Source organism: Vipera ursinii (assembly GCF_947247035.1).
Source record: "Vipera ursinii genome assembly, chromosome: Z".
NCBI lineage: Eukaryota > Metazoa > Chordata > Lepidosauria > Squamata > Viperidae > Vipera > Vipera ursinii.
This window is the reverse complement of record NC_139517.1, coordinates 20,696,913-20,712,736: the sequence shown is the minus strand read 5'-3', so window position 1 is coordinate 20,712,736 and position 15,824 is coordinate 20,696,913.

The following is a 15,824-nucleotide window of genomic DNA, read 5'->3' as shown; positions in this document are numbered from 1 at the left end:
TCTCCACAGCCACCATATATTTCCCCTTCGTGCTCAGGTAGGTTGGAAAAAAGGATATCCAAACACTGCAGAAAACCAACATGCTGAAAGTGATGAACTTAGCTTCATTGAAACTATCAGGTAATTTCCTGGCAAAGAAAGCAACTATGAAACTGGTCATTGCCAAGAAGCCCATAAAACACCTTGCAGAATAAAACAAAACCAAGGAGCCTTCCTTACACTGCAGGACAATTTTTCTAGGCTCTGAGTGCAGGTCAGCATCTGGGACAGGAGGAGAGATGGACAGCCATATAGTTGAAATTCCAACCTGAATTAAGAAGCCTGATAAAACAAAAGCATAGCCCAGTCTTTTCCCCACCCATTGGCTCATCCTGCTTCCTGGCTTGGTTGCCATAAAAGCCAGGACCACAGTCAGAGTTTTGGCCAGCACACAGGAAATAGCCACAGAGAAGATGATACTGAAACCAGTTTGACGGAGAACACATACCACCTTATTGGGCTGACCGATAAATACTAATATACCAAGGAAGCAGAACAGGAGGGTGATGAGGAGAATGTAGGTGAGATCCCGGTTGCTGGCTTTGATGATGGGAGTGTTGTGATGCATCAAAAATGTCATTAGTACCAGAACTGTGATTGTGGAACAGAAAAGGGAAAAACAGGCTAAAGTGATTCCCAAAGGTTCTTTATATGACAAAAAACTTATATCTTTGGGAATACATGAATCCTGCTTTTTGTTGGGATAATATTCATCTGTACAGCGGTAACAGTCATTCAAATCTGAAATGGAAAAGATATGGTCTGAGTCATAAATGTTTGCTTAAAACCTAGGAAAAGCATAACTTTTATATACTGTAGCTAAGTATTACATTTCCAATTAATCCAAACTCAACAACAACAAAAACTTTATATGAATTGTTTTTCAATCATATCTAAAACTCAGATAACAATAGAATTCAATACACCTGTGCAGATGATTTGAAACAAATACCGTGTTTCCCCAAAAGTAAGACCTGGTCTTATATATATTTTTTGCCTTCAAAAGAGACACCAGGTCTTATTTTGGTGGGATGTCTTACCCCTTACCTTAGGACTGCCACCTGCCTTCCATGCCCCACACCTGTCACACCACTGTTCAAGTTCTGCCACATCCAATCAGGAAACCACATGGCTCGTTGTGCCAATTGCTCTATTCCCACTGGTCACAGCAGGCCACATGGCACATCATGCCAATCATGCCAGTGCCGCTGTTCATGGCAGGAGGCTGTGATGCTCATAGTGCTGATCCCATCAGTGCCACCATTCATGGCTGGAAGCACCGAGATTTGTCACACCAATCACGGCACTGTTGCCATTCATGGCAGGAGGCCACATGTTCATCGTGCTTATATTGGGCACATGTGTAATCAAGCTAGGGCTTATTTTCAGGATAGGTCTTATTTTGGGGAAAACACAGTACTTGTTTTATTTCAATATTTATCAGATACGAAAAATATGCACAATATATGCATCCTTGAAACTGCAGGGTCTACTTCAAAATACTAAATGTAACTGTGAGTTCTAGTTCTGCCTTAGACATATGGGCCAGCTGGGTGACTGTTGGCCAGTCACTAACTTTCAGTCCAGCCCCCCTCACAGAGTTGTGGAGAATATAAGAGGAGGAAAGAATGTTATGTATGATCACCACTTTGAATTATTTATAAGGTAATAAGAGTGTGATAATAATCTAATAAATAAGTAAATAAATTAAATTTTAAAATAAGGCTCTGCCAGATGTAAAAGCTGAATTCAGACTATGGATATTTGTGATCACAGTGTTAACATCTATTTGTTAAAGTATTAAGCAAGAAATCTCAAAATATATTTATTTTTCATTCTAGATTATATAAAATTTGCTTTTACATTGTAGATATTAGATTCCCCCCCCCCAAAAAAAAACAAGAAAAACACACAGAGCTTTTTCTAAACAATTTCTTTATTATTCCTGGCTCATAAATAAAAATCTTGCCAGATTAAAGCAAACTACTTGCACCATTAAAATATGGTTTATGAACATATAAGAAGTCTTAGGGAGGAGGGTTTTTTATTCTCTTCTCTACCAAACTGTCTAAACTTTGCTGCCTTTTGCTTCTCTGGAATGCATTGCCTTTTTCCTGGAAATCCAGACTACATTCTTCCATAATAGACTACAACAAATTTGTGGGTAGCCATTAAAACCTCATTTGCCTATTGAAAAAATTGCTCTTTGATAAACTATAAGATAACTACATAGTTCAAAATCAGGAAACTAAAGAAGATGTATAATTTTTGTACATCATCACTTTTCTAAATTAATTTATAATGATACCCTCTCATGCTAAATATTGGAGCAAAATAAGTAGAAATTACAATTAAAAGTTCTGGAAGAAACATCAGCTACCTCAGATATGTTTATGATGCAACTCTGACAGTTGGAAATTCAAGGAATCTATTCCTAAAGATGAAAAGAGGGAGTGTGAAATCTATTAATATTAAAAATAAAAATAATAAAGCTGAGAGTGTTAATAGCCAAGGACAATCTAGAAGAATCTGAGCTAGTCACTGTTTGTATATTACTAGCATTAAAAATACAAATTGTTGGTGTCTGTATTCATAAAATAAAGAGATAGCTGCTATTTCAGAGATCTATAGGAAATATAATGAAGCAATAAAATATAACACTGAAAACAAAGCTATGTAGAGTCGACATTGTGGTCATCATTGTAACAGTTGCAATATTTTGGTTGTGAAACCTGCATAGTCAGAAATGCTGAACAAAGAAAATTAATACTGGAAAAAAATGTTGGGAAAACTTTGAACCACAAGAAGAATTTTCAATTCGCTACTATATGAAATAAAACCAGACTGCTCACTGGAAGCAATAACAGCAAAATCATTATAAAATATTTTCAACATATAATGTGAAGGCAAGAACCACTGAAGAAGAACCCGATGCATGGAAAAATTGAAGGCAATCAAAAAAGTGAAGAGATAAATATGTGATTATATACAACCATGATTAACATAATTGTCAGCATTCAAAAATTCAAGAGAATTAGTTATCAACATACAATCCTTGCAAAATATAATGTTAAGTCATGAAGAATTGGAATTAACTAAGCAAATTTCCATTATCAAAGCTTACATCAGCCAGGGCATAGAAAAACTCAAAGAAACAGTGCAAGATCAGAAGATGTGGAGAGACCTGCCAAGAGTTGGACATGACTGAATGGATCTTCATCACCATCATCAAGAAGTTTTCATACCCTAGATGTTTTAGCATCCCTTCAGAAGCCAGACACCATTCCTAGGTACACAGAGTATTAAGAGGAAGACTTGCTATTGCAAATCCCAACAGCAACAAAGCAGGAAATAGCTATTAGGAGAGATAGATATGTTACAAATCCCATCTTTTAAGGAGGGCTATCAAGTGGGACCAAAAAAATAAAAGGTAAATCTTTTTTTAAAAGCTTTTTACTGGCTTCCAGTTTGTCATGCAGCTGCTATGGACGGCTAGGAGACTTGCTCTCTCTCCCCCGTCCAGTTTTGTATCGCTGGGGGGCCCTGAAAAGGGCCAAAAGTCATCCCAAAGAGGCAACCAGCAAGGAGGGGCGCTCGCTGGATCGTGGGAGAGCCGCATCTTTCCTGTCCTACCTGGCGATCCCTCCAAACTGACAGATGAAAGGACTGACCATTATGGCTCATGCCTAGGCTGTAAACAATTGAAGTCACATTTTCCACCAGGCAATTCTTAAAGCAGTGTGGAAGAGACTGGGTGAGATCTACCTCTTTTACACCCTAATTACTTTCTGTACCTCCTTAAGCTCCTAAGCATTTTCCCCCCTGCACTGAGGGAAGAGGGACTTTCGCCCTCCCTCCAGAAAGAGCAGCAACTAAATACCCAGGGACTTTTTAAATGTTTAAAAAGTAACTGAATCCCTGTTGAAACTTTATTTCTCAAAGCATGTGGATAGAAAGATTTTTTATTTCCTATTCTTCATTGTCTACTTCTGTTGGAAATCTGGATTCTTTCTTATAAAAAAAAGAAAAGAAAAACTGAAAAGGTTAAGTCAACTTTGGGACTCAAAGGGAAACTTTAAAAGGGGCCTGGCTGACTGCCCAGGGAAATAGATAAGATACATAACCTTGAGAACCTTGAAACAACAGCTGTGAAAGGCTTTGTGTTTCCTACCTAGAAAAAAATAATTCTCTTTTTTGGATTTTCTAAGTGTAAACCCTTTAGCTTAAAATACCAATATGGAAGAAGACCAGGAACAAAATTTATTTATGAATGAAGATCAACAAACTCTCGCTATGTTGAAAACACTAATCCAAATTCTTACCACAACCAATGAAATACTAAGAGGCTAGGTGAAGGAACAGACAGCCCAGATATGAAAGCCCAAACTTTGACACAACTAAAGAATCATCTATACAAAATACAATAGAAAAAAATGAAACATTCAAGTACAATGACAGAAGAATCTACTATTAAACAAATATTGATATTTGAAAATCCAGAAAAGACATTGACAACTTGGAAAAAGGAAAAGGTTTCTTATACAACTTAGAGGGAACTAGAGAATCTAGAAAAAGAACAATTCAGAACAACTATGTCGATATGGAAGAATAAAGAGACAACCCACTAGACCTACAAGCCCTCTCAAAAAAATGTTGATCGGATGGTTTTGCCAGTATCAATTAATATACATGATATTACAAGGAGATTGATTCGATGACCCAAAAAACAAGGACATGGAAGATAATTTGGCAAAGGAAAAAAGCCAGAATAAGACTCAAGAAGAATGGAGTTTCGACCATCTTATTGAAATCTGAAACAGAAGGTACTTAAATAGATAAGATGTGTATGTTGAACACAAGACATTGTTATGAACTGAGATAAAGAAAAAAATTTGGTCATTAAAATTTAGCAATATAAATATTAATAGCTAATTTGAATATTGATTTGTGCATAAAGTCACGTAAAGGTGAATAATGTAGACAAGCTAAAAACCTATTGTTGAAAGTAATAAATAGGTCTATATGGAATGTTAAAAACAAAAATTATCAGTTTAAGCAAGAGATAGCAGATACAAAGAGGAAGAGAGGAAGTATTAAATATTGAAATAAAAAGAAATTTTGATTACTACTTAAAAGCAACAACTGAAAATTAGCAAAAAGGAAGGATATCATATTGTATCCTTAATTTGTTGACATAGAGGGTGAGAAGTTAAGTAAACAGGATGTGTATTTTGAATATTAGATTTTGTGTGGAATGGTGATAGATGAATCGGGAGTATACTAAAAGTCTTGGCAACAATAAATATCAAACGTTAAATCTAAATGTTAGTGGAAATTAAAATTGAAAAATTTATTAGGTCATTGATTGTCTAAAAGATTGTATGTTAAAACAACTAGAATATGTGTAAACTAAAAACTATGGATATATGTAAAAAAGCTATTTTCTACAGTATGTGATTGATAGGATAAAACTTGTCTTTAAATCTACAAATAGACAGGAAAAAGAGAGGAAACGTTTACGGTAGCAATTTGAAATCTGTACTAATGATATCTGTATGTAACTGAATTATTACTACCCAGCCACCATGTTGCTTTTCAAATATGTGAATATAATATTACAAAATCAATAAAATTTGTAAAAAAAAAAAGGTAAATCCTTCCTTATGGAACATCATCTTTATGGAAATAGGTTTGGTCCCCACTTACATACTCTTTATAAGGCAGGGGACTTTGGGCAGAGAGCTTTGGGACCCATGGTTTGGGCAGAGGCAATGGTGGGATTCAAACATGTGAACAACCAGTACTCTGTGAAGATGCAGCTTCTGGAAGTCCATTCTGGGCCTGGGCAACAAAAAATTAGCTGGGTAAGGTGAATTTCCAAGATGAGCAATCCAAAGTCAATCTGAATGATGCCAAATCAAGGGAGATATGAGGTCAGTGGTGGGATTCAAATATGTGAACAACCGGTTCTCTGTGTGGATGTCACTTCCGGAAGTCCATTCTGCGTCTGGGCAACAAAAAATTAGCTACCAGTTCTGCTGAAGTAGTGCGAACTGGCTGAATCCCACCACTGGATGCAGTCAGGGTTGTAAATATCTAGATTCTAAGTTTCATGATACATAAGCCAGATGCTGGAGTTGCTTCTAGAAGGAGACCAATATTTCTGTGTAATTTAAATGCCTGTCTTCTGAATATGCACAACTGTGATCAAACCTTGCCTGGTGAGTTAACATCTTGCTGCTTGCTCATGAGTTGCAGGTCTGGCAAAATACAGAGATCCAAGGAGGAATTACTGGGGGGAGGGCAAATGTGTGTTTGTAGCAGCAGCCTGCATTGCAAGTGAATCAGACTCCAAAGACATGACAGCAAGTGAACATTATTAGACTATCCTTACCTTCTTTCTCAGAAATCTCCCCTTCTGGACATTGAATGCAAGAATAGCAACAAAATGGCTTCCCCTCTATCATTTGCCTCCAAGAACCTGCACAACATCTTGGTGTACACAGAGAAAGCGGAACTGTCTAATTCATAAAGCCAAAGCAAAGGAAGAAAGACATGCATAATTATGCAGCAGGGCATTTATGAACTCTATGTTCTTGGTAACATGACTACCATGAATCTATGCTTTTCCAGCACACCATCATACTTAGATGGAACAACAATAACAAGTTTTTGTTTTTCAGATATTGAATTTCCTAATCAGTTTCATTAACAATCCTTTCAAAACTGAAAAAAGGAAGATGTATTGTTGCAAAATACAGTATATAAAGCTGAAAAATATTTTTTGATGCTTTTGAGATGTTTGAGATATCTTTTATTTGATATCTTTAAGATTTGAAAGTTTGCAAAGATGATAAGCCAAATTTTAAACATGCCTTTTTATCATACCTAATACTGATTTTCTTCCTCTAGTTAACAATCACTTTAACATTTCCTATTTCAAATAGTTTACTGAATTGCTATCCATTAGAGACAATGCAGGGTTCAGATGAGCCCTACCTGTTCTCATCATTTTTATTGATAGGACTGAAATTCAGTGATCACATGCAGGTTGCCTGCAACTGCAACCAACCTGATTAAACCATTCATTCCATTTTATGGCATCCTCATTAATGGTGAATGATTGATCTGCAGGGGAGTGTGGATCAATCCTTCCAATTTTTAGCTTGGTCTGATTTTCAGAAAAAATAACATTTATGATATCAAATCCAGCAATCATCTTCCCTTCCTGATCAAACAATATACTGTCTCCAATACTGTTATTAAACGCAACATATCTCAAAAAATGATGCAGCTGAATAAGAAAGAAAGGACAAATATTGTAGCCAAACTATGTATTAATGCAGTTGTCAAAAGAAACTATTTCAATGTTGCATCTCTATCATGCAAGTATATAAGAGGGAGAAACACCTGCCTCAGCATTTCCCCTGCACTTTGTTAATTAATTAATTCTTAATAACCAAGGATGGAACCATTCATTTAAAAACAAAGTATAAGAACATTTTGCACTAAAATCTGCAGTGTTGCTTAGATTGGGCTCTTAGATGACATGGTTAGATTTGGACTGGGATAATCTTAATAAGCTTTTACACATGGTAGAAATGAAGCTATACAAATTAGGTAAATTGGAATCCATCTACACAGTGGATTTGAAAATAAGACATTGCATTACTATGGCTAGAGATTTAGGACTCAAGAGTGTAAGGTGCATAATACCTGCCAAAATGGGTGATTATGAATCCATAGCCCACCATCCATCATTGTTCTGTGTTTGAGCCAAGAGGTAGACATGGCATGTAAAGCATGGGCTATGGCAAAGGCAGCATTGTAGATACTGTAGCTGTAGCCAGACATGGATATTTCAAAAACGGGGGCAGAGAGTTTATTTATTTTCTCCTGGCCAGTGCAAATGTTCTCCTCTTCTCCATTGATAAGCGTACCTGGAAATTGACAGTTGAAGACCTGCTCCCAAAAGCCTTTGAAAAAACCATCTCCTTTTGTAGTGAAAGGATTTCGACTCTCAATAAATTGATGGAATCCAGACACATCATTGGAATGAAATGCAAAGCCCAAAGCTCCATGGAAAATTCCTAAATCCCAATACCTTTGAAATCCAAAGGAAGCAATCTCTATTTGGGCTGTGAAGATCCATAGCTTTCCTAGGGGTTTCCGATGCTTACTGTGTACATCTTCATCTGACTGATAAGCAAGAAATCTAAAAAATCCAAAGGAATTAGATTCACCAAAAGCAATTATCACTGTAGTCTTACTAGCTGTCAATGTATGATAAGTCTTCCTCCCTTTATCCAGTAATTCAAAGATATTAGTAATAAAAGTTATGCCAGGGATTTTTTCTATGAATGCAATACAGACACCCTTCTGAGAAAACATGGGTATCACTGTTTGTAGAAGTCTTTCTCCACCATCAGTCTCCATAACCACCATTCCAATCCATATCCATCTGAAGTGCAGAAGCAGAGACAAAATCCCTTCATATTGAAGATCTTCCTTTGGAACCATTTGGTAGAAGGGAAGGCCAGGAGATTTGTCCTTCATCACCGGAGTGGGACTATAGGTCAGCTAAAGAGATCCATGAAGAAGAAGAAGAAGATAATAACAGCAGTTATTATCATGTGCCCAGTATGTGTTAAATTCAAAAATTAGTATTTTCCATCTGCTTATAATAATATATCATTCTAAATTATATTTGTTCTTTCAATCCATAACATATATAGATATCATATGTGTATGTATTATCTATCATAATAATTAAATAACATTTGAAATTAAACAAAATCTAATTTAAAACTGTTTTAAAAAGAGATTAACAGATATTAAACAAAAAACTACATTTTTTAATCACAGAGTTTCTGCGGGCTTCAACCTTTGTCTTCTGTTATTTTGAATGTGTTGTAGATCACATTATTTTACTTGGTATATTTTGGGATATTGCTGTATGTATGTCACACATTTCAGACCAATACTCTTCATGTATTGGATTTATAAATTATATAAATTATTACATTAAATCTATTTAACTTTATTGCATAATTGTATAGAATATTGTTATTGTTTTATCTTGTTGATCTAATAATTTTGGCTAATTTTGAACTTTAGTTGAGCTCATTTAACAAATAACAATTTAATCATAGCATTTGTTTTGACTTTCTTGTGTTAATGATGGTTATTACTCCATTTCTTCTATTATTTGCTTGTTCATAGTAGGTCTGTGTGACTCAATTTCACCCATCTGAGTTCACTTATCATCAGAATGTAAATCGTCACTCTTGACCTTTATATTACAAAAGTATTAAGCTTTACTTGGTTCTCACATGCAACATGCTAACACAAATTCTGTCTGTCTGTCTGCCTGCCTGTTTTCCTGCCTACCTATCTGCCTACCTACCTACCTATAGTATCTGACTCTGTTTGTTATAGCACTGCTGGACTTAACTTCTTGAAGGAGGATGAAACATGAGCAGGGGCACCAGGGAATGATAGTCTTGCAGGAGGTGATTCCAGCATTATTGAAGCCAGTAAATCCATTCTGACTGAGGTAGATCCAGCAAGCCCCCAGGACTCCCTGCTTTGCACTCATTTACTGCCTGTGAGATTCTAAGGTATTCTATCTAGTCCTACTAGCAGCATTGGCACAGAAAATTATTTATCATCTCCTTACAGAAGGACTTTCTTTTGGGAATAATCCAGTGCTATTTTAACTTTGTTGTTGTTGTTGTTGTTGTTAGTTGCACAGTTGTGTCCAACCCATCGCGACCCTATGGACAACATTCCTCCAGGCCTTCCTATCTTCTACCATCTTCCTATCCTCTACCAACTTGCCATATTGCAAATACCTTTGGACCTAGGGGAATGATAATGTTTATGTTTAAAAGAGGGAAATGGATTTATTCTAACACCTTTCTTTTCAATATTTCAATTATATTTCAAGAATTTCAATAAAGATGGCAAACAGGAGCAGACACATCCTGCATAACTCCTGAGGCCTGTTGGAGATTACTTGCCTGCCTCCAGCCAAGAAGTCTTTCTGATAAATTGTTAAGCACAGGAAAGATGCTGAAGTATTTTCCACCCTCCTCCCCTCGCTTAAATCTAGAAGCTAAAGGATCTTCTATCCTCCCTGCCACTTAATGTCCAGTGAGACACCAAAGGACCTGCCATCTTCTGCTCATACCTGAAGGCTGCCACATACCTCCTATTTTCTCTCCAAGGAGCCTGCTAATGTTCCTAAAGAAGGAAAGGGAGGTGGTGGATGAGGAGGAGAGGAGGAGGAGGGGGTAGGAGGAGGAGGGAAAGAGAAAGAGAAGTAGAATAAAAATGAGGAGGATTAAAGAATGACAGCAGGATGTGTGGCTCTCTACAACTTTTCCTTACACAGTGGCCAATAAAGTAAGAGAAGGAGGGGGACAAGAAAAACGATTAAGAGCAAGCAAAGAAAAATGGCTGTTAGATGTAAATCCTTCTGTGAGATGAATGATTACCTTTTTGTGAATAATTTCCTTTCATTTGCTTCTTTATTTCTGCTTTTTTCCCTGATACTCTGCTCTATTAATCCCTATTGCTGTCCCTTTCAGCTCTATGATTTGATGTTCTATGTTCTAATATCTATGGGAATTCAATGGTTACAACCTTCCCCCCGAAACTTAATAACAGACATTTGGTTATACCAATAGAGGAGAATATTTGTAGTTTAAGATGAACATCAGGGCAACAATCAAGAAGTAAACATTTAAGGAACTGGAAAACAAGCTAATAGTAAACAGTTCAACCAAAGAACCCCCAAGATCACTCCCACCAACACTGACAGTGCAAGACACTAGAATATAAATTGAGTGCCAACCACACTCCTTGCAAGTAAAACATCTGCAAGAAAACAACCAAGGTAAGAGAGCACTAAGGATCCCTCATTTAGCCATGCTTCTTTTTGCTGATTACACAGTCATCCTTTCTCTAAGCTAAGGTACCCCTAAGGTCAATGAACCTTAGCAGATTACTGTACAAAAGAATGACTTAAACTAATTCTTAAACTATTATTATTATAATGTACTCTAAAATTCCAGTTTTCTCAAGGGGACTGATGTCCCAGAAACAAGAATGGTGTCAATAATTATATTATAGAACAGGTCAATCCTTTAAATATCTTGCTACAGTATGGCGAATATAGCACAAACAAATTAAATTAATATTTAATAAGGCTAACAAATTCTTTAGAAATCATATTGGTCTTCTTTCATACCTAAAGAGACAAAAGCTCTTTAAAGCTAAATTCATCTGCCTGTTAGATGGCTGCCAATTACATGCATATAATATCATAAAGTCTTTAGGTGTCATATACTACAGATTCCTAAGAGCATAGTCAAAGTGCCCTGCTGCATCTCAAATCCAGTACATCATTTAAAAATTGGTATAAGCCCTCTGGAATTCAAGATTCACAAAAAACAGCTTTACTTCTGGTGCAAACTCTAATTTTTGACTTATTAAATTTTTAAATCTTAATTATTTGAATTTAATGAAGATATTTTTCACACATAAGACAAATGATCTCTCCATTATGACTATATTTAAAAATAATGGAAATTCTCCCCCTCTCTCTCCCCCCTGTTTACCTTGAATATCATCTAAATTGATTCAGAAATATTTAAACTGCAAAGATGCATACAGTAAAATGAAGAAATTGTAAAAACATTGTTAACATTCATTGTCATACCTTACCTGGGGAATCTTATAGATATCCAGGAGAATTGCCATATCAAGAGAAGTAACAGAATCTAGACCACCAATCACTGCAAGGAGCTTATTCTTCATGTTACAGTTGTAATTTGGGAAAAATCTTTCTAGTGCATATGTAAGAATCATAGTGGAATAAAATGTCCATTTTGTATCATAATAATTGTCATAAATATGGATTCCCAATGTTATATTGGGTAATATTTGAGGATTTTCATTTATCTCTTTTGCTGCAAAGGCCAAAGCCAGGATGTGCTGGTAATTCATTGAAAATATTCTAAAATGAGCATTGCAATGTATATTAGATAATAGTTTACAATTCTGAAATTTTATGCAGCTTTTCCTATTGTACTCATTCCTATTTAATATACACATGCCTCTTTGAGACATATATTTCTCATACTGTAGAATAGCAAACACCCAAATTCTTATTATTTTATTATATGTAATAATTAATATCTGTAAAAAGTACCTTTCAAAAATAAATGGTGGAGAAAAAATGAAAAAAAATCAAGCAGAATGAACCCCTTTTGATTGCAAAACTGAAGAGGGTTTAATACTTGGATGTTGAATACTTGGTTCTTGTAAATTTATCAGTACTGCATTATAAATCTGAAGAAACAAATGTGTCCTGCTACACCTGTGGGAAAGTAAGAAATTTGTCTCAAGAAAAGGGATTAAGAAATTGAATAGGACAAGTAAATGCCAAAGGCAAAGGGAAAAGAATTGTAATGAAAGATATTATGTTCCAAAAATTAGGAGGAGAAATCAAAACTGTGATCTACCCTTGCCAATCCCCTCTCTGGTGAAAAGTATTGTATAAATGTTTTAAAACATACAATAGCAGAGGCTTTGGAGCAAATTGTGTTGAACATATATTTCCTCATATAACTAAACAAACACACAACTAAACCATTTCCTTTTGCACAGGCGAAAATGTAGCAATCAAATTTATGTGTAAATTTAAAAACCACAGCTTTCTGCATGTCCAAAGTTCCTTTAATTATACTAATATATGTTCCTACAATGCTGTTTGACAGCCCTCTAAAGATAAAGAAGACAACAAAGAAAAATGAATTCCTTACGTAAGTTCCTCAGGCATAGCTGGTGGGGGTTCCTTTATGAAATCTTTGGCATATGAGAGGAAGATTCCATGAGATGTGATGCCACCAATGATGAGGTCTCCAGAATGATGATAGCTATGAAGTGGGTGTTCTGGATACCATACATTACATTTCATGTTGAGAGCTTCATATGCTGTATATGGAAATAGAGTTAACAGGTGTATTGCTCCTACCAACATCCTGAATTCAAGTGTTAAAATCTCTCTGCAGGTTCTTCTCTCTATCCACAAAGAGGTCATTAGAGTCTCCATTAATTTATACAAGTAGAATGATTTATATTTATTATTATTCCCAGATTAAATGAATCAAGTCTTCTGACCAATCTAAATCTCCTAATATTGAATAAAGGGGTTCTTATTTATGGATTTATATTTCTTATTTCTAGACCACCTATCTCGCTCAAAGACAGACTGACAAACACATATCCCTATCCCTACCACAAATGCCAAAGCGCATATTTATTCAATAGTTCACTGACTGTTTATGAGGGTTGGTCTTTGCAATTTTATGCCAGCTAATTTAATTATAGATATTATGCTAATTGAATGAGTGCAAGTTGTTTCTTATTTAGAAGTTGAATACCATGTGAATATCTATATATCCAGGGCTTTTTTTCTCATAGAACACTCAGAACGGAGTTCCGGCACCTTTTTTGGATGGAACCTTGTAAGGTAGGCAAGGCAGGTTGTATGACATGTGTGAGTTCCGGCACCTTTTTCTTTTACAAAAAAAGCACTGTATATATCTATATCATCTATATCTATCTATATCTATATCTATATCTATATCTATATCTATATCTATCTATATCTATCTTTCTGTCTGTCTGTCTGTCTGTCTGTCTACTGTATCTATCTATTTGTCAAGACGGAAGGACATTTATTTTAGTTTTCTTCAATAAAAATTACATTTGATGTTATATATTTGAAGATCATATAGGAGCCGTGACCAGGGGGGCTTTTGCCCAGGTTCGCCTGGTGCGCCAGTTGCGGCCCTATCTGGACTGAGATGCCTTGCGCACAGTCACTCATGCGCTCGTGACCTCCCAGTTAGACTACTGCAACGCTCTCTACATGGGGCAGCCCTTGAGGACCACTTGGAGGCTTCAGCTGGTGCAGAATGCAGCCGCACAAGTTGTGATGGGGGCTTCCCGATACTCCCATGTAACACCTCTGCTCCGCGAGCTGCATTGGCTTCCGGTTGGCCTCCAGGTGAGATTCAAGGTGCTGGTGATGACCTATAAAGCCCTACATGGCATGGGTCCGGATTACCTATGGGAGCACCTGCTGCCGGCGTCAACTTCCCTTCGTCCAGTGCGCTCCCACAGAGAGGGCCTCCTCAGGGTGCCGCCGGCAAAGGATTGCCGGCAGGCAACACCCAGGGGGAGGGCCTTCTCTGTGGGCGTGCCTGCCCTTTGGAACCAGTTACCCATAGAGCTCAGGACTGCCCCTGATTTTCGTTCGTTCCGCCTGGACCTGAAGACCTGGCTCTTTGAGCTTTCCGGCCAGGACTGAGAATTTTTAATTTTTAACTTATTGTAATTGGGTTTTTAATCAGAGTTATAGGGGTTTTAGATTTTTAATCAAGGATAATTTAATCTATTTTAATTGTTATTAATTTTTTGTGTTGTAATGTTGTTTTAACTGCCTTGTGAACCGCCCTGGGTCCTACGGGAGAAGGGCGGTATATAAGTTCAATTAATACTAATACTAATACTAATAATACTAATACTACTAATACTACTACTACTACTACTACTAATAATAATAATAATAATAATAATAATAATAATAATAATAATAATATATGTTGACAGCGGCAAGATTACTCTATGCTCAGAAATGGAAGACTACATTGATTCCTACAATGGAGGAATGGTTTCAAAAACTGATGGAGCTAGCAGAGATGATGATGATAATGATGATAAGTTGGAAGGGACCTTGGAGGTCATCTAGTCCAGGGCTTTTCAACCAGTGGTATGGGTACCACCTGTAGTACATTGGCACCTGGAAGGTGGTATGGGACCATCCTAGAAAAGTGGTAGTGGGGGAGGGGAATGAGCTGAACTGGTGGCAGCACTGCACAAGCCTGAGCAAGAGATGGCTGGAGCTGCAGGGCTGTCAGGGCTCAGTGGAAGCACCAGGATCAGCACCAGGCTCCATCTGCAGCTCGGTGCTGATCCTTGCGCTTCTGAGCCCAGAAGAAGCGCCGATCAGCTGGAATGTTGCAGCATCTCCAGGGTCTTGTGATTTACATTCAGATGCTTGGCAACTGATTCATATTTATGATGGGCACAGTGTCCCTGGTTCATGTGAAGTGACCAAAACCTGCTGCAACTACCCAGCAGACAGGGGGGAATAAAAATCAAACACCCCTCACCTGACCCCTGCTGCCAATCCTCAACAGAAATGCTCACAACAATGAAAACCACGAACAGGAGGAAGAGCGCCGCCGGGCGGGCAGGCAGTTGTCTTGCTCGGCTGTGGCTTGAGGGGGACTTTTTTCGGTGCCATTGTAACTTCAAACAGTCATTAAGCAAACTGTTGTAAGTTGAGGACTACCTGTACTTCATCACTTTTTTCCTTCTTTTTTTTGTCATCAAGTTTTTGACAACTTGCTATGCGACTGGTGGTACTCAGATGTTGCCATATCCTAAAAGTGGTACAATGGGTGAAAAGGTTGAAAAGCCTTGATCTAGTCCAGGGGTCAGCAACCTGAAACAGTGAAAGAGCCACTCGGAAGCGGTTCCCTCACAAAAGAAAAAACTGGGAGCCGCAAAGAAGGATGTGCATGCGTGCACATGTGCAAAACAATAGGCTTGACAAAACAGTGGAGCCTAAGGGGAGACATGCAGCCGCCCTGCCCCCTCTGCTCTCATTCACTCACCTTTGCTTGGAAAAGCTTCTCTATCACTAT